Source organism: Dipodomys spectabilis, unplaced genomic scaffold (assembly GCF_019054845.1).
Source record: "Dipodomys spectabilis isolate Male_0828 unplaced genomic scaffold, ASM1905484v1 ptg000110l, whole genome shotgun sequence".
In the NCBI taxonomy this organism is placed as follows: Eukaryota; Metazoa; Chordata; class Mammalia; order Rodentia; family Heteromyidae; genus Dipodomys; species Dipodomys spectabilis.
The window spans coordinates 1,391,811-1,403,801 of NW_024870787.1; the positions used below are offsets into that span (position 1 = coordinate 1,391,811).

General features: G+C 35.5%; 1 non-coding gene across 1 annotated transcript; it reads right to left on the reverse strand.

The window, feature by feature from the left end:
• Positions 1–5,316: 5,316 nt before the first annotated feature.
• On the reverse strand, positions 5,317–5,423 carry LOC122114770. The gene has a single exon (XR_006148637.1). It is a non-coding gene; the product is annotated as a U6 spliceosomal RNA (small nuclear RNA).
• Between the last annotated feature and the right edge of the window lie 6,568 nt (positions 5,424–11,991).

An 11,991-nucleotide genomic window follows, 5' to 3' on the forward strand; every position in this document is an offset into this window, starting at 1 on the left:
AACCGGAACAAAAATATCTCACACTTTAAACCAAATTATATCTGAATGTTTAAAGTAACACAGACTGGTTTTCATTCATTCTTACCATTCATTCTTCTTAAAATATGTGGCAGTTTTACACAATGTCTTACATGTTTTTCTCATCCTAACCCCGCTCTAACTGGCACACCTTGGCTAATCCTTTTACACAATGTCTTACATATTTTTCTCATCCTAACCCCGCTCTATCTGGCACACCTTGCCTAATCCTAAACCTATGTATAACCAAATCACCATGTTAATAGTAAGCCACTTTTTTCATATTTATCCTAACTCTTGCTCAGCGTGTAGGTCTAAATTTTATTTGGATTTTGAACATAAATTTTTAAGTGTTTTTCTATTTCCTGTCAGGTTTTATTTTTCATTATTTTTTAAAAATTTTATTTTGTTGAAAAGATGCTTTAAAGAGGGATTAGTTACATGTGTAAGGTAAGGAGTACGTTTCTTGTTGAGCATAGTGACCCACTTCTTTCTTGTTCTCCCACTATCCCATCCTTCCCCACTTCTCATACCCCTCCCTCCCCATGGTGTAAACTTCATTTTCAACATAGTGTCTTGTGCGTATCATTGTTGCAATGGGTCATCCTCCATTTTCAACATAGTGTCTTGTGTGTATCATTTTTGCAATGGGTCATCCTGTGATGAACCTAAATTTTCTATTTCTCTAATTCATTTTCTAATTCTGTCTGGGATCTTAACCCTAACAGTAATAATAATGATAGCTCAATTCAAAAGTTAACAAAAATATTCAGGTTTTTATTCATTCTATTAATTCACTGTACATCTTGAATTAACTTGCAGTTTAGCTTAAATGTTCCAAATTAGTTTATACGCGTATATATAAAGATGTAATTTTATGTGAAAAACAGATCTTTGGAGGAAAGAGCAATCAGAAGGAAATAGAGGGAGTATAATCAAATACATTAAATATATTATGGAATTGTCATTTCTGACAATTAATATCTATTAACAAAATAACTAAAAATTAAAAAAGAACACACTGCCTTCTAGTGTTCATTAAGAGAGCCATGATCTGTCCTCTGGAAAAAAAAACTCATGTTAGATAGACTTTGTCCATGCGTAATTTATATTGTTTGCCAATTATTTAACTTGATGAATAAAAATTTTTCGAATAAGATTCCATGACAAAAAATATAAAACAGTTACTTAGCAATTGTTTGAGAAAAAGTTATGGTCATGGGATTTAAGAAACGGAATTACTATTTCCCTACAAAGCAATGAATTAGGTTTTCTAATCTAGTATTTGTAGTAAGTTTAGAGAACATAACTGGCATGAAAAACAACTAATTGTGCATCTTGTTTCTTGAATGAGTGATATTTTAATCATTGTCTTTATTCAAATAAATACTTAGATTTACATTTCAAATAAGTGCAATTTTATCTCTTTTCAGAACAAGTACTTACCCTGCAATTAAATGTACTACCATATTCAGGTATTAAGAAGCTAAATTTTCTATGTTTTATATGTAGCTCTACATATTCAGAATGACGATTTTTTATTCATAAATGTCTAATGTCATATTTTTGCTTCATCAATATAAATTGTCTCATGAGGTTGTAGTGAAGGCTCCAGTAACCAGAGTAGTCAAAACCATTTCTTGAATTCTAAACTTTAAATCAAATCATTTTTAAGCTTTGATAATATCATTTATTGTCTCATCAGAGCAATTAAGCTAAAACAAATACTACTTTTTAAACATTTCACTCACATTGTAAAGAATATTAACATAGGTCAAAAAGAGACTAATTATTTCAGACTCATCATATTTGGTGATCTTAGTGTGAAGAATGCAGAGAGTAGTATTCAATACATAGTATTGATTAAATTAAATTATATATCTGGATTTCTAATTTGGAGGTTAATCACATAGAAGCAAGAAAACAATAAAAAATTACTTAGGGATCAACAGAAAAAGATATTTGTGCATGTACCACAGTTGCTTTATTAGTTTGTAGGTGAACACTGGACTTCGATTTATATTTTGGCTGTTGTTGTGAATAATGTGAATAACAATGAACTACAGATATGTTTATGTTACCCAGAGAGAAATAATCACACGATTGTGTATGATTATTTCAACTTTGGATTTCTTTAGAAAACTGCATACTACTTTCTACAACGAGAACACTAACCTGTATTTTGACCAAGAGTGTAGAAAATTTCCTTTTCTCCACAGTGTCGCCAGCCAACATTATTACCTTTTGAGTTTGTTTAAAGGGCAGGTTTTTACTGTGTGCAGTAACCAAGCCTGGCCTTAGACTCAAATCCTTTTACTCCAACCTCCAATCACTTGGAATTACCAGTCTTTACCACCATACCTGGTTCCTTGGATATTTTTGATAAGAGTTATAACAGTTATGAAGTAGTATCATAGTAATTTTGAATTACATTTCTCTAATGACCTCCTCACAAAGCATTAAGCCAGCATAGAAGTTGTATTAAATACAAATTTGTAAATCCACAGGCGATTTTCACAGCTTTTTGGAAAACATGTTTATTCAGAAATTTTGCTCATTTTTAATCAAGTTTCTTGTTAATCTGATGTTTAATCTCTCTATAGAAAATCAATAATTAGTTCAAGGAGTAGAAAGGAAAAAAATTAAGCAGCTCCTAATATTTTTAATTTTTTAATAACATGATATTGCTTAAATCATTTTCTGTTAACGCTTGAGACTATATAACTCAATTTAGTTAGACCTTTTACAAGGCTATATATATTTTATTTATTTTACTTTTTTCTTACCAAAGCCTGCATGACTCATTTCACTTGGTTTCTTTCAGTCTCATGTAGTTCAGATTTCAAATTGAAGAATAAATGGAAGGAAGCAAACAAAAAATATAGTTCCCCTCATCTGATGATGAGGAAAGTGTTCATCCTTCTAAGGACCTATGATAGAATATCAAAAAGACAATTTATTCTTCTAGGTCTTCCTTATCTTTGCGATGTAATGTAAATGATGTAAAACACAACATACTGCTTGGATACTTTGATGTTTTATGAGTTTTGCACATTTTCATATGGATTTCACCTCAGTCTACAACCTTCATTCATCGTTCTGTCTCTGATATTTTTGCACTATCACGACATAAGATAACTAGTTTTATTTACAGCATAAGAAGTTATCCACCTGGCTTCCTTGGAAGCAGAGCATGGTCAATAGGTATTACTTCTGGTTGCTCACACTACATGTAATGGTTTCTGTACTACTTATCACATTCTATTTAGTATTTAAAAAAGAATGCTGGCTAAACTCAAAGCTCATTCATAGGTTTATGTTAAGTGTTTCACAAGTTTTATTCTCTTAATTCTTAAGATAACATTTGCTATAATGCTAATGTTATTACCATTGTAGTGTTGGGAAAAATTGTAGTTAAAGACAGTAAGTGCATGGCATAAAGACACACACAGTGAGGAAGGAAATGAATCAAAGTTTCCAAAAGTCTTTCAGCAATACCAAGAAGGTGGGTAAAATCTCTCCATTCTCTTACACTCTCAATTCAATATTCATATTGTCCAGGAAATAATAGCCTAGCAAATATTGCCCATAGTGATTGTTTTTTGTCACATTTTGTCTTCAATACAGACTGTGTTGGTGACATTGGGTTATCATGCACAGAGCTGAGCTTACAAATTGAGGTCTGAAGACAGCCAAATTTCTTCTGTCCCACAGTTCCAGTTTCTTTTTTAAAAAGTACTAAAACTTTTAAATATCATCACTTACTATCTTTTAATCTCCAAACGAATTAAATTGGCATATAATCACTCCAAACGTCTTTCAAATTAGATGATAAAACAGGCCTCCATGAAATAAATTTTCTTTTATTTTTAAAATTATTCTAAAAGCCTTGTGCTGGCTGGTCACACCTATAATCCTATCTACTCTGAATATTTGCTCAGGAGACTGAGATGTGTGGATAACACTTGGGAACCAATCAGCGCCAAAAAAAAAAAAAAACCTTCATGAAATTATTTTTCAAAATGTTTAATGAAATATCAAAGAGCCAGGAATTGAGGTGTAGCTTATATAGTAGCTCACCAACTAGACAGGAAAGGCCTAACAAGACCTTGAAGCCCCGATTTTAAACTCTGAGCACACCAATATACATGCATGGCGTGTGTTCGCATGCACGTGTGTGTTCGCTTGCGTGCTGCCGCACTCACACACACACACACACACACATTTATTTAAATTACCTTCATATCAGTGTTCTGCATTAATTTCTTTGTTAACTATATTATATGGGTAAAATAGAGGAAATAAACTCTTCCATCTCAGAACATTTTTTATGTTTTTTATTGTAATAATACTGTGCAGAGGGGTCACATTTACAAGAACAAGGAAACTCGTACGTTTCCTAACAAGCATTGTTACCTTCTCCTTTATATTTCCCCTACCATCCCTTCCCTCCGACCTCCACAAGTACACTCCCCTCACCCTTCCTTCCTCTGCCTAAATTGTAAAGTTCATTTTTCAACATAGTGTCTTGTGCATCTCATTGTTACAATAAGTCAACCTGTATCCCTATTTGAGTATTTTTTCCCTTCCCCTCCCCAAATTAGAGAAGCATACATACAAGATGTAAGTGCACCAACTTCAAATACAGAGCAAACAGGGGTTATAGCATGGGGAGAAACATACAGAGAAACCAAAAAAAAAAAAAAATGACATCGCACATTATAAGTACGTTAGAAACAATAGCAAGAAACAAAAAACCACTAGTGTCCCTATCTTGGGGTTCAATTTCTTTAACATCATCTTATCTGGTTATATTCACATATCTTTTGAACTTTTCTGCTTATCCCAGACATAAATTCGTTATTGAAAATAAGGGAAATCATGAGACCTATGTTTCTTTGGACTTGGCTTACTTCTCTCAATATTTTTTTTTTCAATTTCCTAACAAATTGGGAGATGTCATTCTTTCTGATGGAGGCATAGAATTCCATTGTGTATATATACCACATTTTCTTGATCCATTCATCTAATGGGTGCATCTGGTTTGGTTCCATATCTTAGCTATCGTAAATAATGTTGCAATAACTATCGTTGTGTTGGTAGTTTTAGTATGGTCTTGTTTATGATCATTTGAGTAAATCCCCAAAAGTGGGATTACTGTGTCATAAGGGAGGTTTATGTGGATTCTTCTGAGGAACCTCCATACTGCTTTCCAAAGTAGTTGAACAAGTTTACACTCCCACCAAGAAGGCAGTATGGTTCCTTTGTTGCCACATACCTTTCAGCAGCTGTTGTTGTAAAAATATGGAACGCTCCAAGAATTTGCATGTCATCCTTGTGCAGGGTGCATGCTAATCTTCTCTGTATCATTCCAATGTTAGTGTATGTGATGCTAAATTGAGCACAGTACATTTATTATACAGAAAGTATAATTTTTATTGATTTTATTAAACTAGACAATTCAACAAAAAGTAAGTTCAAAGGAATAGTTGTGAAATTTTAGAATCATGTATTTCTTACATAAGCACACATTTAAGAATAAAATCAATATAGACATGCCAAAAACAAAATAATTCCTGATATTTGTAGTTCAAGAGATGTGTAGGAGGAAGAATTCAATTATTCTACACAAGGCACCTGTCAAAATGAACATTGCAGCAACTCTTAAGTTTTAATGGTTTAAATATGCTTAATTTTGGGATTTTGCTTATATATGCCAAAAATAGGACTGTTTGGCATGTCTAAAACTTTTCTGTAAAGTATTTAAGATTTTTGGTAGCAGACATTAAGTACTAAGTATATACATTTCAGAGTTTATGAAAACTTTATTAATGAAAAGTTGCAAAGTCTTTGTGTAAAGAAGCAGAGTGAAGAGTTAAGATTTTAACGACACAGTTTCTGTTAAAACTTTAGGAATTCCTTACTTTAGTTATTAGCAAGGAATAAATGATGATATAAGCCATGATGTACATATGTATGTTTCTATTCACACACATACATATACACATGTATACATGCAGACATGGAGAAAGACACATAATTTCAGCCAACACAATTTTCACCAGTTATTGAATATGACTTAAACGGAATACTTGGAACAATATATATTGAAGATGCATTTGTCCCTAAGAGTTCATTTACCACTCCTCTTATCTCTTAAAACAGGTAGTTTTAGAGAGATTTGACTTACAAAATGCAGTACAAGTGATAGCAAGTCACTTGGAAACCTCAGTAAGTATAATTCATATGGTGTCTCCCTGCTCCTCAGGTAATGCTGACTCTTGTAGACACTCTCAACAACCAAAGTAGCAGGAGAATACCCTGGCAAAGAGTAAAGTAATAAGGGTTTAAATGGCATCCTTACTTGAGCTCTTTTTCCAACAACCAGCATGAATTCCTAGGCAGATGAGTGAGTGCTCAGAAAACTGGACTCTACATATACATTTAACTAACCCATGTGAAAATTCCTATGTGAGACATGCTGACTGAGGTCTTGCTGATTTCCTGGCCAAGAAAACAAGAAAAAAAAGAAAGTATTTTTAATTTTTTAAAGTTTGAGAATAATTTGTAACCTGTCAATAAATGTGTAGAACACAATTATACCAACTGACAAAAAAATGATGGCATTTATGTGCTCTTGGATTTGCCCAGTGATTTTAGATGTGTCTACACAGGTAGAATCAGCATAAATCAAGCCAGCATTTCTTCATTTAAGATATAAGGATACTGGTTGACCTATGTAACAATGAAATATACAAGACACTCTACCAGAGGATGGGTGAAGGGGGGAGGTGGAGAGGTTTGAAGGGAAGGGATGGTAGGGGAAAACAAAGGAGGGGGTAGCAATGCTCAATAAGAAATGTACTCATTACCTTACTTACGTAACTGATACAGTATTTATAATAAAAATATATGTTAAAAAGATACAAGGAAAACTTCTCTGCTTATATGAAGATGTATTTGTCACTCAATATAAGTAAGGTATTGGTTTTAGAACCACAGGCTTATTACTTTGGATACTCAAAAACTCTACATGAACACAGTGTATTATTTACATTAGAATCTGCCCATAAGCTAGTGCAGTATAATTGCTATGAGAATTTTTACTACATTCTATATGTGTAATGAAAACTAAAAGTATATACACTATAAACAGATACAAATTATTTCAGATAAATTTTGTATGCAGTGTGTGGATGGAATTTGGAGAGCAATTTTGAAAAGCACAAATTTCATCAAAAGACCAGTCTGCAAATTGTAATGAGGAGCTAATACAGCATCATTGAAATAGTACGGAACTCCAAGGAGAAGTATTTGAATTGAGACAATATCAGAAAATGTAACAACCCAAGGACTTTTTAGAAATGCAGCTGCTAGATTTCTCATGTAGAGCTTTCATAACATTTTGTGAAGCACAAATCAGAACCTCACTGAAGTGTAGATGGATTTCCCTCAACATTCTCTCATGATCAGTCACTATCAATCAACATATAGCTAATCTTGAATAATTCTCTAATAAAATGTTGATGGAGGGGCTGGAAGGTTGGCTCAGTGGTAGAGTGCTTGCCTTGCATGCATCAGGCCCTGGGCTCGATTCCTCGGGACCACATAAGCAGAAAAGAGCCAGAAGCTGCACGGTGGCTCAAGTGGTAGAGCACTAGCCTTGAGCTAAAAAGGTGAGGGACAGTGCCAGGGCCCAGAGTTCAGCCCGCATGACCGACAAAAAAAAAAAAAAAAAAAAACAAGTGACCAGGTACTAATACCTTGGTAGTCAAAATGTTGATGGAGTGTTTATATGCAGAAAACCTCGGAAGGCTAACTTTTCCAATTAGGACAGTCTGTATTCTATGATCCAGCTGAGAGAAAACTAGGTAAACATCCATTTAGAACCTTCTGAATAATTCTGATTCTGCCCATATCACTTATCTATCCATACCTGTTCCCGAGTGAAAGGATTTGAAAAGAATTTGTCATTTAAAATTTAAATTTAGGGTTCCGGGAAGATAGCAGCGAAGCTGGAAGCTAAACAAGCTCTCACACAGTTTCAGTGCTCCAGTGAAGAGTCCTAAGCCAGAGAATCACACCAAGTGTGCAACCACAGTACAGAGTGTTAGGCCAGAGAGGAAAAATGCAGGCAAGGAGACAAATCTGAGCACTTGCCAACAGCCATGGTTGCAAATGTGGCAGGGGCGGTCGTGGCCGGAGGCACCATACCTGCAACACAGAGAGTCTAGGACAAAGGCACCAGACACAGTAGGCAAGAGGATTCTACTCAACACCAGCAAGAACTGACAAGGAGCAGACATCTTCATCCTTCAGACCACAGGCCCAGAAATGACCCAGGAACCAGACTCCTGTGTGAGTAGGAGCCTGACTTCCTCACTCCTTCTCAGGGAACAGAGATGGGAAGGCTACCCCTCCCCGCCCACTACCGGAGATCTCCCTCTGTGATACTGGCAAAGGCCTGGCTGTGCAGCTAGCTCCAACTCAGTCCTTAGATGAAAACAAAAAGTCATTTAGCAGTTCATAGGAATCTAAACTGAACTTCCAGGCTCAGCTCCACCCAGGGAAAATTCACCCAGCCCAGGCCTGCAACAGCCCCAGGAGCAGCTTTCTTCACTGGGTAAACAGAGCCACAGACTGCCCCTCCCTACAACAGTCTAGACAATCAATTGAAATTCAGTAACAGTAATCCCTGAGAATGGCTCCTGGCTGGGCTATGTGACTGCCTCAGAAGCTAGCCCCACAGAGCAAAGCTACTGTTCGATGAAAGGCCTCAACACTACCCAGAACCTAGCCCCATCACAGCATCTCCAAACTAGAAGAAACAGCCATCACCCTCTTTTGGGATACTCAAAGCAGATATCCCTCACATTGAACTAGCCTGGAAGGAGGATGACAATACCCTGGGTAAAGCAAAGCATTTTTCTGCCTACTCAAACAACCTGACTTAAGAAAACAATAAAGTTACAGGAAAATAAAACACCACAAGCAGACCAGAGACTCCAAAAAGAGACTGGATATGGACACAAGGGAAATACAGGATCTTCCCATCTCACCCAAAAAAAGCAAAGAACTCTTTTGGTACCTTTAATTAATTTTTTTTAATTGTGAAAATATTTTACAAAGGGGTTACAATTACATGGGCAAGATAATGAGTACATTTCTTATCAAGCATTGTAGCCACCTCCTTTGTTTCTCCTTCCGATCCCTTCCAAGCCTCCCCCTGCCCCGTCACCAAATCCTGCCCCCACCCCCCCACCAAAGTTGTAAAGTTCTTTTTCGACATGACAACTTGTACTTCTCATTGTTGCAACAGGTCCACCTGTATCCTTATATAAACGACTTGTTTTCCCCTTCCCCTTCACAAATTACACCGACATCAAATACAGTGAAAGCAGGGGTTATAATGTGGGGGAGGGACATACAAAGCAACAAAGAAATAATCTTATAAATGCAATAGACACAAATGCATGAAAGAAAAAAAAAACATTTAAATACATATCTTAGGGTTCATTTTCCTAACATCACTTATCTGACCTTTTCTGCTTGACTCATACATATACTAACTATTGCAAATAAGGGAAACCATGGGATCTATGTTTCTTTGGGCTAGGCTTACTTCACTTAATATAATTTTTTCCAAGTCTTTCCATTTCCTAACAAGTGGGGCAATGTCATTCTTCCTGATGGAGGCATAGAATTCCATTGTGTATATATCCCACATTTTCTTGATCCATTCATCTACTGAGGAGCATCTGGGTTGGTTCCATATCTTAGCTATAGTAAATAATGCTGCAATAAACAAAGTTGTGCTGGTAGCTTTAGTGTGGTCTTGTTTGTAAACATTTGGGTAAATGCCCAAAAGTGGGATTGCTGGATCATAGGGGAGCTCTATGTGGAGTCTTTTGTGAAACCTCCATACTACTTTCCAAAGTGGTTGAACACGTTTACAGTCCCACCAACAATGAATTAAGGTTCCCTTCTGTCTACATCCCCTCCAGCATCTGTTGTTATTAGAGTTCTTGATTTTTGCCATTCTAACTGGGGTGAGGTGGTATCTTAATGTTGTTTTGATTTGCATTTCTTTTATGGCTAGGGAGGTTGAGCGTTTCTTCGTGTGTCTATTGGCCATCCTTCTTTCTTCTTCAGAGAAGTTTCTCTTTAACCCTTTCGCCCACTTATTTATTGGGCAGTTGTTTCTTTGAGGATTTGTTGTTGGGAGGGATTTAATTTTTTGAGTTCCAAGTATATTTTAGATATGAGTCCCTTATCTGTTGTATGGCTAGTGAAGATCTTCTCCCAATCCGTGGGCTTTCTATTGATCTTGCTAGCTATGTCTTTTGCCAGGCAGAAGCTCTGCAATTGCATGCAATCCAGTTTGTCCAACCTTTTTTGATTTTTTTGTTTTTCTGGGTCTCTAGTAAGAAAATTTTTAATATTTAACTTTAAAAATTGTTTTCTATTAACTTTTCTCTTCCTCTTCTAATTTTTATTTTAGGGGTATATGTATGTGTGTGCTTTTTTTCATTTTTGTTTAGCTCTACTGACCTTTTGACCCTTTTCTCCTATCTTTATCATTATTTTCACTTTTTTTTCTCATTCATTCTTCTTTGCGTGATTTAATTGCTGTTCTCCTCATTCTCAGATATACCTGTAGTCGATTATTAGACGTTATCCCCCTTTGTACAACTTAATCCAGAAATTTATTACTGAATTCAAAACCTCTTAGAATTAAATTCCTTAATAGCCATACTACCTCTATATACCTATATAAAATTTTAAGCATTCTTATTTTTTAACTTTTCACGTCTCCTTTCTATCCCTCCCATTCTCTTATCCTATTCCCGTCCTTCTCTGAATATTGCGTTTTTAATTTGCATCATTCTTCAGTGTTTCACTTTTTAATTTTTAATTTTTGTTTCACTACTTTTGCTTGTCTCTTTTTCTCTTTCTTTTTATCCAAGTCTCTACTATCATTCTATTGAACCTATTTCCCTCTACCTTTCCACATCCCTCTATTCTTATTTATATCCACACCTCTCACTAACCTTAATAATTTCTGGTTTGCCAAATTCTTCTTTGCGGTTCATAGCTTATTAATACATATCTGTTTGATGTTGAAAAATATATCTGATAGTTTTCTAGCACAAACTTGTGTTACTCTCATCCCAAATGGGCAGAATAAAACGGAAAAATATAAGAAAAATGGCAAGTCCGGGTATCTCAACTCCCACTCATGTTAATCATGGACAGAACAGATAATGAATAATCCCGAGGAGAGCTCCCAAAAAGCTCTACAAACACTAATGGTAAACATGGTAAATAAAAAATTGAAAACCTGCAAAGGACTCTGTGTGAGCATGATAGAGACAGAGGAGGCAAACCAAAGGTCAAAACAGGAAGCTCATAGGTGTGAGGAAGCTACTCAAAGATAAATTAAAGAATTGCATGAGCAGCTTGTGAACACTCAAAGAGAAATAAAGGAATTGTGTGAGTAGGCTGAGATCAGTCAAAGAGTAGTAAAGGAATTGCAAGAATGGGATGAGCATAGACAAAGATCACAAGAGGCATTCATGGAATCCATAAACAGAGAGCTGATAGAAGTCAGGGAGTACACAAAGGGAATGCTGAATGGATCCCAACAGAAGGAATGGGAGTCCAAGGAAACCATAACCAATTCACCAAGTGATTTGAGAATAAACACTGAACACCAAATTAAGGAAGGAAAGAATTTCATACAAGATCTAAAACAAAGATCCATCAAAGAATTAGAAGCCATAAAAACTGACCAACTAGAAGGAAAAGAAAAAAAAAGTAGAAAGTCTGGATAGTAGGATAGGCCATGCAGAAGATTGAATTCTGAGGATAGAAGACAGCCTAGATATTATAGAGAAAGAACATACAACCATCCAAGACAAATCCAAGAAATATGATAGATCTATTCAACATTCAACCCTTGGAAGACACCAT